The following is a 13,051-nucleotide window of genomic DNA, read 5'->3' on the forward strand; positions in this document are numbered from 1 at the left end:
CAAGGCTTTTGTGACTATGCAAGAAGCTCATTTAATCAGCATGCATTTATTAAACACCAATTATAGGCCAAGAGTAGCTGAAGGATATTCTGAGGTATGGAAATACCATCCTGGCCCTCATATATTCACATTCTATTTGAAGAGACAGATGTATAAACACAGATGCTCCCTGACTTCCAGTAGGGTTACCTCCTGATAAAGCCACCATAAATTGAGTATCCAATAAGTTGAAAATGCATTTAGGCCAGGTGCAATGGCTCATGCCTGTAATCCTAGCACTCTGGGAGGCCAAGGTGGGTGGATCACCTGAAGCCAGGAGTTCAGGACCAGTCTGACCAACATGGTAAAACCCCACCTCTACTAAAAATAGAAAAAAATTAGCCAGACATGGTAGTGGGCACCTGTAATACCAGCTACTCAGGAGGCTGAGACAGGGGAATTGCTTGAACCAGGAAGGTGGAGGTTGCAGTAAGCTGAGATCGCACCACTGCACTCCAGCCTAGGTGACAGAGTGAGAATCCATCTCAAAAAAAAAAAAAGAAAAGAAAATGCATTTAAACACACTTAACCTACCAAACATCATAGCCTAGACTAGCCTACTTTAAATATGCTCAGAACACTTACATTAACTTAGAGTTGGGCAAAACCATTTAACACAAAGCCTATTTTATGATAAAGCATTGACTATCTCACATACCGCATATCGCTAGCCTGGGAAAACATCAAGATTCAAAATTTGAAGCGTATCAAAATTGCAACAGTTTCACACCATTTTAAAGCTGAGAAATTGTTAAATTAAATCATTGTAAGTTGGGGGCTGTCTGTAAACATTTATGATAAATGAAATCTAAACAATTTAATGTAGCCATAAAAAAGAACAAAATCCTGTCATTCACAGCAACATGGATGGGCCTGGAGAATATTATGTTAAGTGAAATAAGTCAGGAACTGAAGGATAAATACCACATGTTCTCACATATGTGTGAGCTAAAAATGTTGGGCCCATAGAAGTAGAGAGTAATATTATGGTTATGAGAGGCTGGGCAGGGGATCAGGGAGAGAAGGATAGGGTGAATGACTATAAAATTACAGCTATATAGGAGGAAGAAGTCCTAGTATTATTTAGTAGGGTGATGATAGTTAATGATAATGGATTATATATTTTCAATTACTGGAAGAGAGGATTTTTGAATGTTCCCAACACAAAGAAATGACAAATGTTTGAAGTGATAGATATGCTAATTACCCTGTCATTACATACTATATTTCATGTATTGAAATATCACTCTGTATCCCTAAATATGTACAATTATTACATGCAACTAAAAGTAAAATTAAAAAGCAAAAAAAAAAATTTAATGTGGCTTAACAAACCCAGATGATCTTTTCTCCCTGCTTTCCTCTCCATCCCATCCTTTGCCCATCACAACTCTCTTCCAAACCTCATACCCTATGCTCCAGGCATACTGAACTCTTTCATAATCATTTCATATTGCTTTCTTCCACAGGGAGTCTCAAAGGCTGGTCTCTCTGCCTGGCAGGATCTAACTCCTAGCACTCTTAATCTAGCCATATAGATATGCCACTAGTTAATTTTCAGCATGAATAAGAATCACCTGCTGAGATAGTTTAAAAACACATTTCTGGGCCCTATCCCCAGAGTTTCTGATTCAGTAGCCTGAGATTAGGCCCTAGAATTTCCATTTCTAACAAATTCCCCTGTGATTCTGTAGGTCTAAACAGTATGCTTTCAGAACCATGAGCATGTACTGTATCTTGAATCTTAGCTTAAAATAATTGCATTTATAAAGACATCCCTGGCCCCTGAAGTTTAGTGTTTTTCCTGGATGTTCCACATTAATCTATATTTTCCTTATCACAGGACTCATAATACCACATTACAATTTTATGTAATTGTCTAGTTCCCATAATAAACTGTAAGTTCAGTGGAAATGTAGGCCACATCTATTTTTTCACCATTGTATCCCCAATGCCTAGCAAAGTACTTTGAAAATATAGATGTTTAGGAATTCTTTTGAGGGCAAAAAGTGGAAGGAGGGAAGAACACAGGATGAAAAACTAGGACATTTTGTGAGTAGTGCAGGATGAGATTGATTCTGCCTTGAGGAAGCTCAAGGAAGATTCCAAAGATGATGCTTTTTCAGCTACACAAATGTTAGTTGTCTCTTTTTTTTTTTTTTTTCATTCTTTTTCTTCTTCTCTCAAGAATCTAACAAGTATCAGTAGGTCATGTGTGTGTGTGTGTGTGTGTGTATGTGTGTGTGTGTGTGTGTGCGTGTTTTCAATTGAATAGTATCAAGTTAGCAATTTTTTCACCCTATACTAAATGTGATCTCTAATGTGGGATTCTAATCTCAACTTGAAATAGAAATATCACTATGAAATAATATACAACGTAAAAACTTTTTTTTTTTTTTTTTTTTTTTTTTTTTTTTTGAGATGAGTCTTGCTCTGTCGCCCAGGCTGGAGTGCTGTGGCATGATCTCTGCTCACTGCAACCTCCATCTCCCCGGTGCAAGCAATCTTCCTGCCTCAGCTTCCAAAGTAGCTTAGATTAAGGCATGCACCACCATGCCCAGCTAATTTTGGTACGTTTAGTAGAGATGGGGTTTCACTATGTTGACCAGGCTGGTCTTGAACTCCTGACCTCAAATGATCCACCCACGTCAGCCTCCCAAAGTGCTGGGCTCACAGGCATTAGCCACTGCGCCTGACCAAAGCTCTTTAATAAAAGTCTATTATATAATTAACCCAATCTAAAGTAGATAAGTACATTATTAAGGAGGTTTGAGGAACACTGAATATCAATGTGATCTGAATGTATCTTCAAGATGGAATGATTGGAATGCACTTGAATTATAATCTGACTGGCATATGTAGATACTGAAAAAATGGAAACAAAAAAATAATTTTTAAATATACAGCACAATTTTGAAGGAAATGAAAAACTGGAAACTGATTCGGCTCTTAAGAAAATATTTCAATGTGGGGCTTGAACATTTTATTTTTTCCCTTCCTTAAAAATACTTCTTGAAATAATCTAATTTTGCTCATTCTCATGCTGTTTTTCAACCAGGCTTCTGATTACTACTTTGATTCCCTTACACTTTTCACAAAATTTTGGACTTGATTTCAGAAAAATCCTTCCTGATACAGCGTGCTTCGGTTCATTCTGAAAACAAACTGAAGAATATTTTAATTCAGGATTGTGAGGGGAAAGAAATAGAATTCCACATAGCCTCAGCGAAAGGGGAGGACAGAAAGTATGAACCCCAGGGGTTAGCTTTGGAACAGGTATTTGTTCCAGGGCATCTGTCAACCCATGCTAGACTAGGGCCTGGACTTTAACCAGCCACTCAAGGTGTGAGTGGCAGTGGGGCAGAAGACAGTCTGAAGTCCAAGCAAGCTGAAAGCTTAGATGAGGGACCCCTGCAAAACTCTAAAACCTCTAAAGAACAACATCCTCAGTGAAAATTAAAACAACAACAACAACAGCACATTGCACAGAAGGGGAAAGGATGTCTAACTAGGTCTTAGTTGTAGATAAGTGAAAAAAGTAAATCCCCCTAAGAATGTCTAACCACAATTCTACACTTATATGGTAAGTTTAAGGCAAAATTGTACAATTTATATGAACTCCAGATCTTCATCCAAAATGCAGAATCAAGTGGTCCCAGGTTTCTAGTAATACAGGCAGATATAAATGCTTAGAAAAAAGCAGATATAAATCCCCTCTGTAAAAGTACACCTTCAACTCAGGCCTCCAAATATTACAGCAGATGAAGCTCTAAGAAATACAAATTCAAAATTATAAATTATTGAATGTGAAAGGAAACATCCCACCATGAACAAGAATTAGTAAATAAAAAAAAGAATAAAACTCACAAAAATTTCACATATTGAAATGGTCAGCTATAGAATATAATATATATGTGATAAATAAGATGAAAGAACTAGAAAAGAATAATTATCAAAATTGACCAGAGGTGAAAATGAACCAACTAGCATTCTAGAAATAGAAAATATAATATTTAAAATCAATGGCTTAATAATATATATCTACTGAAATGGTATTGAACGGGATGATAGTTTTTTTAAGTACATAATTGATAGGGTTTGGCTATGTCCCCACCCAAATCTCATCTTGAATTTTAGTTCCCATAATCTCCATGTGTCATGAAAGGGACCTGGTGGGAGGTAATTTACTCATGGAGGCAGTTACCCTCATGCTGTTCTCACAACAGTGAGTGAGTTTTCACAAGATCTAATGGTTTTATAAGGGGCTTTTCCCCCTTTGGCTCAGCACTTCCTCTTGTCTGCCACCACGCAAGATGTGACTTTGCTCCTCCTTCACCTTACTCCATGATTATGAAGCTTCCCCAGCCATGTGGAACTGTAAGTCAATTAAACCTCTTTCCTTTATAAATTACAACCTCAGGTATGTCTTTATTAGGAGACATACTAATAGGAGACTTAATTAGGAGAACAGACTAATACAATAATGCAATAAAAAAGAATAAGAGATGAAGGACAGAGCAAAATTGCAGAATATAAGCCTACACCATTTGTCTTCCCCACTGGAACACCGAATATTAACAACTATCTGCACACAGAAAAGCACTGTAACAAGAACCAAAAGTCAGGTGAACAATCACAGTATCTGGTTTTAACTTCCTACTGCTGAAACAGACACTGAGGAGGGCAGAAGAGAAAGTCTTCAATCACAGGCGCCGCCCTTCTTCCATTCCATGGCAGTGGCCATGCTGCAGATAGAAAATCTGTGCGTTTTAGGAAGGGAGAGGGCAGTGACTGAGGAACTTTACATTGAACTCAGTGCTGCTTTGTAGGAGTGGAAAATAAAGCTGTGTGGGGTTCAGCCAGAGCCCACACATTGAGGGGGCATTTGGACCAGCCCCAGTTAGAAGGGAATCACCCATCCCAGAGGTTGAAATGTGAGTCTCTCAACAAACCTCACCACTACACTGCAGACTGAAGTGCTCTGGGATCCTCAGTAAACTTGAAAGGCAGTCTAGGACACAAGCACTGCAATTCCTAGGCAAATCCTAGTGCTAGGCTGGGCTTAGAGCCAGTAGACAAGGTTGGCACATGATCTAGGGAGACACCAGCAGATAGGGCTAAGGAAGTGCCTATGCCATCCCTCCACCAACCCCAGGCAGTGCAGTTCGCAACAACAAAAGTAACTTCTCCCTTCTGTTTAAGGAGAAGAGAGTGAAGAGTAAAGAGGACTTTGTCTTGCATCTTAGATACCAGCTCAGCCATAGTAGGACAGGACACTGGGCAGAGTTGTGAAGCCCTAACTCCTGGACATTTCTAGATGTACGTTGGGCTAAAAGGGAACTCACTGCCGTGGAGGAAATAACTCAGTCCTGGCAGGATTCATCATCTGCTGACTAAAGAGCTCTTGGAGCCTAAATAATCAGCAGCAATAACCAGGGAGTATACCATGAGCCTTGTGGTCTGAGAAATGCTGGCTTCAAGGGTCATCCAGCACAGTCCCAGCTGTGGTGGCTAAGGTGAACAACTTCTGTTTGAAAACAGCAGAGGGAAAAGTAAAGGGGCCTTTGCCTTGCACCTAAGGTACTACTTTGGCCACAGTAGGAAAAAACAAGCAGGCACATGAGTCTCTGAGTCCAGGCCTAGGCTCTTAGACAACATTTCTGAATCTGTACTGGACCAGAGACGAGCCTACTACCCTACAGGGTGAGTCTGAGACCTCACAGCATTCATCATAAGCTGATGAAAGAGCCCTTGGGCTTTAAGTAAACACTGGCAGTGACCTAGAAGAACCCTTGTAGACCAAAAGTGGTGGTGGTCACAGGGAGAGGCTCCTGTGCCTGTGGAAAAGGGAAGAAAGAGTAAGAAGGACTTTGTAATGCAGTGTGAGTCTCAACTTAGCTGCAGTAAATTAGAACATAAGGTAAACTGCTAAGGTTTTTGACTCTAATCCTTGGCTTCCAGACAGCTACTCTGGACATGTCCAGGGTCTGGGGGAACTCACTGCCCTGAAGATAAGGATACAGTGCCAAGCTGGCTTCAGGTCTGACCCAATGCAATGCTAATGGTGGTTTCCAAAGGGGTGTTTGCATCACCACACCCCCAGGTACAGGTGGCTCAGCACAGAAAGATAGACTCTGTTTCTTTGGGAGAAAGGAGAAAGAAGAGTATTTGCCTGGTAATACATAGAATTCTTCCAGATCTTATCCAATACGACCAAGGCAGTACCTCTATGAGTCTGCAAAAACCACAGTGTTAGTGGGTTTGGGGCCCAAATTTCCTTCAAATGCCTGGAAAGTCTTCCTAAGAAGGACAGATACAAACAAGCCCAGACTGTTAAGACTACAGTCAACATCTAACTCTTCAATGCACAAATACTGATGAATATCTATAAGCATCAAGACCATCCAAGAAAACATGACCTCACCAAATGAACTACATAAGGCACCAGGGACAAGTTCTGGAGAAAAAATAGATATATGCTATTTCAGACAGAGGGTTTAAAATAGCTGTTTTGAGGAAACTCAAAGAAATTCAAGATAACACACAGAAGGAATTCAGAATTCTATCAGATAAATTTAACAAAGAGAATGAAATAATTTTAAAAAATCAAGCAAAAATTCTAGAGTTGAAAATTGCAATTGATGTAATGAAGAATGCATTAGAGTCTCTTAAGAGCAGAATTAGTCCAGAAGAAAAAATTAATGAGCTTGAAGACGGGTATTTGAAAACACACTCAGAGTCTGTGGCCATACCACCCTGAATGCGCCCGATCTTGTCTGAAAACGAGAATCTGAGAAGAGATTCTCTCTTCTCAGAAGAGAGAAAATAAAAAAAGAGAAGAGAAAATTTAAAAAGAATACAAAGCAATGAAACCTGCTTTCAAGATCTAGAAAACAGTCTCAAAAGGGCAAATCTAAAAGTTACCGGCCTTAAAGAGGAGGTTGAGAAAGAGTTAGGGGTATAAGGTTTATTCAAAGGGATAATATTGGAGAACTTCCCAAACCTAAAGAAAGATATTAACATTCAAGGACAAGAAGGTTATAGAGCACCAAGCAGATTTAAACCAAAGAAGACTACTTCAAGGCATTTAAGAATCAAACTCCCAAAGGTCAAAGATAAATAAATAATCCTAAAAGCAGTAAGAGAAAATAAACAAATAACATACAATGGAGCTCCAATATATCTGGCAGCAGACTTTTCAATGGAAATCTTACAGGTCAGGAGAGTGGCATGACATATTTAAAGTGCTGAAAGAAGAAAACTTTTACCCTAAAATGGTATATCTGGCAAAAATATCCTTCAAGCATGAAAGAGAAATAAAGACCTTCCCAGACGAGCAAAATCTGAGAGATTTCATCAACACCAGAGCTGTCTTACAAGAAATGCTAAAGGGAGTTCTTCAATCTGAAAGAAAAGGATGTTAATAAGCAATAAGAAATCATTTGAAGGTGCAAAACTCATTGGTAATAGGCCACAGAAAACCCGGAATAACACTGTAATGATGGTTTGAAAACTACTTTTATCTTAAGTAGAAACATTAAACAATGAACCAAAAATTAATAATGACTAAAACAAATTTTCAAGACACAGAGAATGTGTGTCTTGAAAGACATAAGAGAAACAACAAAAAGACATAAAGAGAAACAACAAAAAGTTAAAAAGTTGGGTGACAAAGTTAAAGTGTATAGTTTTTATTAGTTTTCTTTTTCTGTGTTTGTTTGTTAGTTTATGCAATCAGTGTTGTCATCAGTTTAAAGTAATGGGCTATAAGGCAGTATTTGCAAGCCTCATGGTACCTTCAAATAAAAAAACATACAATGGGTACACAAAAAAAATTAAAAAGCATGAAATTAAAGCCTACTGCCAAAGAAAATCACCTTCACGAAAAGGAAGACAGGAGGAAAGGAAAGAAGGAAGAACAGACTGCCAAGAAAAGAGAGAGAGAAAAATAACAAAATGACAGGAGTAAGTCCTTACTTATCAACGATAACATTAAATGTATATGGAGTAAATTCTCCAATCAAAAGACACAGAGTGGCTGAATAGATGAAAAAACAAAACCCAATGATCTGATGCCCTCAGGAAGTACATGTTACCTGTAAGGATATACACAGATTAAAAATAAATGGATGTAAAAAGATACTCCATGTCAACAAAAACCAAAAAACCGCAGGAGTAGCTATACGTATATTAGGCAAAATAGATTTTAAGACAAAAATTGTAGGAAAAGACAAAGAAGGTCATTATATAATGACAAAGGGGTCAATTCAGCAAGAGGATATTACAATTGTAAATATATATGCACCAAACACTGGAGTACCCAGATATATAAAGCAAATATGATTAGTGCTAAAGAGAAAGATAGACCTACATACAATAATAGCCGGAGACTTCAACTCCCCACTTTCAGCATTGGATAGATTTTCCAGACAGAAAACCAGCAAATAAACATTGGCCTTAATCTGCACTTTAGAAAAAATAGAACATTTTATCTGATGGCTGCAAAATACGCATTCTTCTCCTCAGCACATGGATCATTCTCAAGGACAGACTATGTGTTAGGTCACAAAACAAATTTTTAAACATTTTTTAAAAATGAAAAAATATCAAGCATCATCCCTGACCACAGTGGAATAAAACTATAAATCAATAACAAGAGAAATTTTGGAAACTATACGAACAGATGAAAATTAAACAATATGCTCCTGAATAAGTGGGTCAATGAAGAAATTAGAAAGAAAATTTTAAAATTCCTTCAAATAAGATCATGGAAACACAGCATACCAAAACCTATGGGATACAGCAAAAGCAGTACTAAGAGGAAACTTTATAGCCATCAGTGCCTACATCAAAAAGGAGGAAAAACTTCAAATAATCTAATAATGCATCTTAAAGAATTTAAAAAGCAAGGGTAAGCTGAATGCAAAATTAAGAGAAGAAAGGAAATAATAAGGATCAGAGTAGACATAAATGAATTTGAAATGATTAAAAAAAAGACAACATATCAATGAAACAAAAAGTTCTTGTTTTTAAAAGAACAACACAATTGACAATCCTTTAGCCAGACTAAGACGAGAGAGAAGACCCAAATAAATGAAATCAGAAATGAAAAAGGAGACATTACAACTAATATCACAGAAATTCAAAGGATCCATTAGTGGCTGATATGAACAACTGTATACCAACAAACTGAAAAATCTAGAAGAAATGGATAAATTCCTAGATACATACAACCTACTAAAATTGAACCATTAAGAATTCCAAAGCCTGAACAGATCAATAACAAGTAACAAGATCGAAGCCATAATAAAAAGTCTCCCAGTAAAGAAAACTGCAGGACAGATGACTCTGCTGATGAATTCTACCAAACATTTAAAACACTAATACCAATCCTACTCAAACTGTTCTGAAAAACAGAGGAAGATGGAATACTTACAAACCCATTCTACAAGACCAGTATTAATCTGATACTAAACCCAAAGACACATCAAAAAAACTACAGACCAATATCTCTAATTGCTATTGATGTAAAAATCCTTAACAAAACATAAGCAAACCAAATTCAACAACAAAGTAGGATTTATCCCTGCGATGCAAGGATGGTTCAACATATGCAAATCAATCAATGTGATACTCTGTATCAACAGAATGAAGGACAAAAAACATGATCATTTCAACTAACACTGAAAACATATTTGATGAAGTCCAACATCCCTTCCTAATTAAAAAAAAATACTCAAAACACCTCAATGTAATAAAAGCCATATATGACAGACTCACGGCTAGTACCATACTGCATGGGGGAAAACCAAAAGCCTTTCCTCTAAGATCTGGAATACAACACAAATGCCCACTTTCACCACTGTTACTCAAAATAGAACTGGAAATCCTAGCTAGAGCAATTAAACAAGAGAAAGACAAAAAGGGCATCCAAATTGGAAAGGAAGAAGTCAAATTATCCTTGTTTGCAGATAATACAATCTTATATTTGGAAAAACCTAAAGACTCCACTGAAAAACTATTAGAACTGATAAACAAATGTAGCAATATTGCAGGATACAAAATTAACATACAAAAATCAGCAGCATTTCTATATGCCAACAGTAAACAATGCGAAAAAGAAAATTTTAAAAATCCCATTTACAGTAGCCACACATAAAACTAAACACCTAGGAATTAATCAAAGAAGTGAAAAATCTCTACAATGAAAACTGTAAAATACTGATGAAAGAGATTGAAGAGGACACCAAAAATGGAAAGATATTCCATGTTCATGAACTGGAAGAATCAATATTGTTAAAATGTCCAAACTAACCAAAGCAATCTACAGATTCAATGCAATACCTATCAAAATACCAATGACATTTTTCACAGAATGGAAAAACAATCCCAATATTTATACAGAATCACCAAAGACCCAGAATAGCCAAAGCAGACCTGAGCAAAAAGAATAAAACTGAAGGAATAATATTACGTGACTTCAAATTATACTACAGAGCTATAGTAACCAAATCAGAATGGTACTGGCATAAAATCAGACACATAGACCAATGGAACAAAATAGAAAATCTAGAAAAAAATCCACACACCTACAGTGAACTCATTTTTGACAAAAGAGCCAAGAACATACACTGGTAAAAAGATAGTCTCAATAAATAGTGCTGGTAAAACTGAATATCCATATGCAGAACAATGAAACTAGACTCCTACCTCTCACAATATAGAAAACTCAAATCAAAATGGATTAAAGATTTAAATCTAAGACTTCAAACTCTGAAACTACTACAGAAAAACTTTGAGAAAAATCTCCAGGACATTAGTCTCAGCAAAGATTTCTTGAGTAATACTCCACAAGCACAAAGAACCAAAGTAAAAATGGACAAATGGGATCATATTAAGTTAAAAAGCTTCTGCACAGCAAAAGAAACAATCAACAAAGTGAAGAGACAACCCACAGAATGGGAGAAAATATTTGCAAACTACTCATCTGACAAGGGATTAATAACCAGAATATATAAGGAACAAAAAAACTTTATAGGAAAACATCTAGTAATCCAATTGAAATACTGGCAAAACATTTGAATAGACATTTCTCAAAAGAAGACACACAAATGGCAAACAGCTATATGAAAAGGTGCTCAGCATCATTGATCATCAGAGAAATGCAAATTAAAACTACAATGAAATGTCACCTCACCCCAGTTAAAATGGCTTTTATCCAAATGTTAAGCAATAACAAATGCTGGTGAGGATATGAAAACAAGGGAATCCTCATATACTGTAGGTGGGAATGTAAATTAGTACAACCACTATGAAGAACAGTTTGGAGGTTCCTCAAGAAACTAAAAATAGAGCTACCAAATGATCCAGCAATCCCACTGCTGGATACCTACTCCAAAGAAAGGAAATCAGTATTTTGAAGAGATATTTACAATCTCATGTTTGTTGTGGCACTCTTCACAATAGCCAAGATTTGGAAGCAATCTAAGTGTCCATCAACAGAAGAAAGGATAAAGAAAATGTGGTATACACACACACACACACATTTTCTTGGAGTACTATACAGCCACACAAAAAGAATAAGATTCTGTCATTTGCAACAACATGGATGGAACTGGAAATCATTACATTAAGTGAAATAAGCCAGGCTCAGACACACAAACATCACATGTTCTCAGTTGTTTGTGGGATCTAAAAATCAAAACAATTGAACTCATAGAGAAAGAAGGATGGTTACCAGAGGCTGGGAAGGGTAATGGGGGCACAGAGGTTAGAGGGAGGTGGGAATGGTTAAATGGTACAAAAAATAGAAAGAATGAATAAGACCTAGTATTTGATAGCACACAGGGGCACTATGATCAATAAGTATTCAACTGTACATTTAAAAATAAAACAATAAAATTGTTTGTAACACAAAAGATAAATGCTTGAGGGGATGGATACTCAATTTCCCATGATGTGATTATTGTACATTGCATACGTGTACCAAAATATCTCATGTACCCCATAAATATACACACCTACTATGTACCCACAAAAATTTTACATTTAAAATTTTTTAAATGGTTACAGAAACAAATAAGCAAAGAAGGTAAAAAAGAAATATGAGATAGAAAATATGAAAGACGGAATAAAATAAGAGGATTCAATATATGTCTAATCAGAGTTTTAGAAGAAGAAGATAGAGGTAAATAATAGTCAGTGGCTAAGAACTTTACGTAATTAATAAGACACTAGGTTCCAGGACCAGCAAGAAAGATAAATGAAAAGAATACATCCTGGACATATCACAGTAAAACTACAAAACTACTAAGATAATAACTTTAAAACACCCTGAGGGAAAAAATGCCTAAAAAGAAGTAATAATTATATCAATAGCTGACTTCTCAACAAAAATATAGTCAGAAGAAAGTATAATGCCTTCATGTGACAAGAGAAAAAAAACTATCAACCTAGCATTCTACATTCAGCCAAACTACCTTCTAAGAATGAGAGTAAAATAAAAACATTTTCAGACAGACTAAAAATGAATGGTTACTTAAGGCTCTTACTGAAAGAACTTCTATAGGATATAATTCAGAAAAGGAACTGAGATGCAAGAAGTAATGATAAATAAAGAGAACAGTTAATATGAGGCTAAATCTAAACAAATATTTAAAAATATAGTAGTGTCTACTTTCGGCACTGATTTGGTTTCCCAGGTACTTTGATAAAGGATGATGCACACTGTAGACACTGAAAGGGTCCCATCTTATACACAGGGAATATATTCCAAGCATCCCAGTGGATGTCTAAGACCAAGGATAGTGCTGAACCCGAATGTCATCCATCAGAATTCATTTCTGTTCATGTCTTCCATCAACAAATTTAAGGCCTTTTCCATCTTAACTAAGCACTTACCGTGCACTATAGCTGTAACTTCTGCAGTTTGAGGCGCAACAGCAAAACTAGTACAAATTTCTTTTTCTTTCTTCTCAACTTCAGATAGAGGATTCATTCTTACCATAGATCT

At 36.5% G+C, this 13,051-nt stretch overlaps 1 protein-coding gene across 9 annotated transcripts in view; it reads right to left on the reverse strand.

The window, feature by feature from the left end:
• Positions 1 to 13,051, reverse strand: part of ANKS1B (ankyrin repeat and sterile alpha motif domain containing 1B) — a 1,295,786-nt gene that overhangs the window by 1,077,917 nt on the left and 204,818 nt on the right. The gene's annotated exons all lie outside the window — the stretch shown is intronic.

Source organism: Macaca thibetana, chromosome 11 (genome assembly GCF_024542745.1).
Source record: "Macaca thibetana thibetana isolate TM-01 chromosome 11, ASM2454274v1, whole genome shotgun sequence".
Lineage (NCBI taxonomy): Eukaryota > Metazoa > Chordata > Mammalia > Primates > Cercopithecidae > Macaca > Macaca thibetana.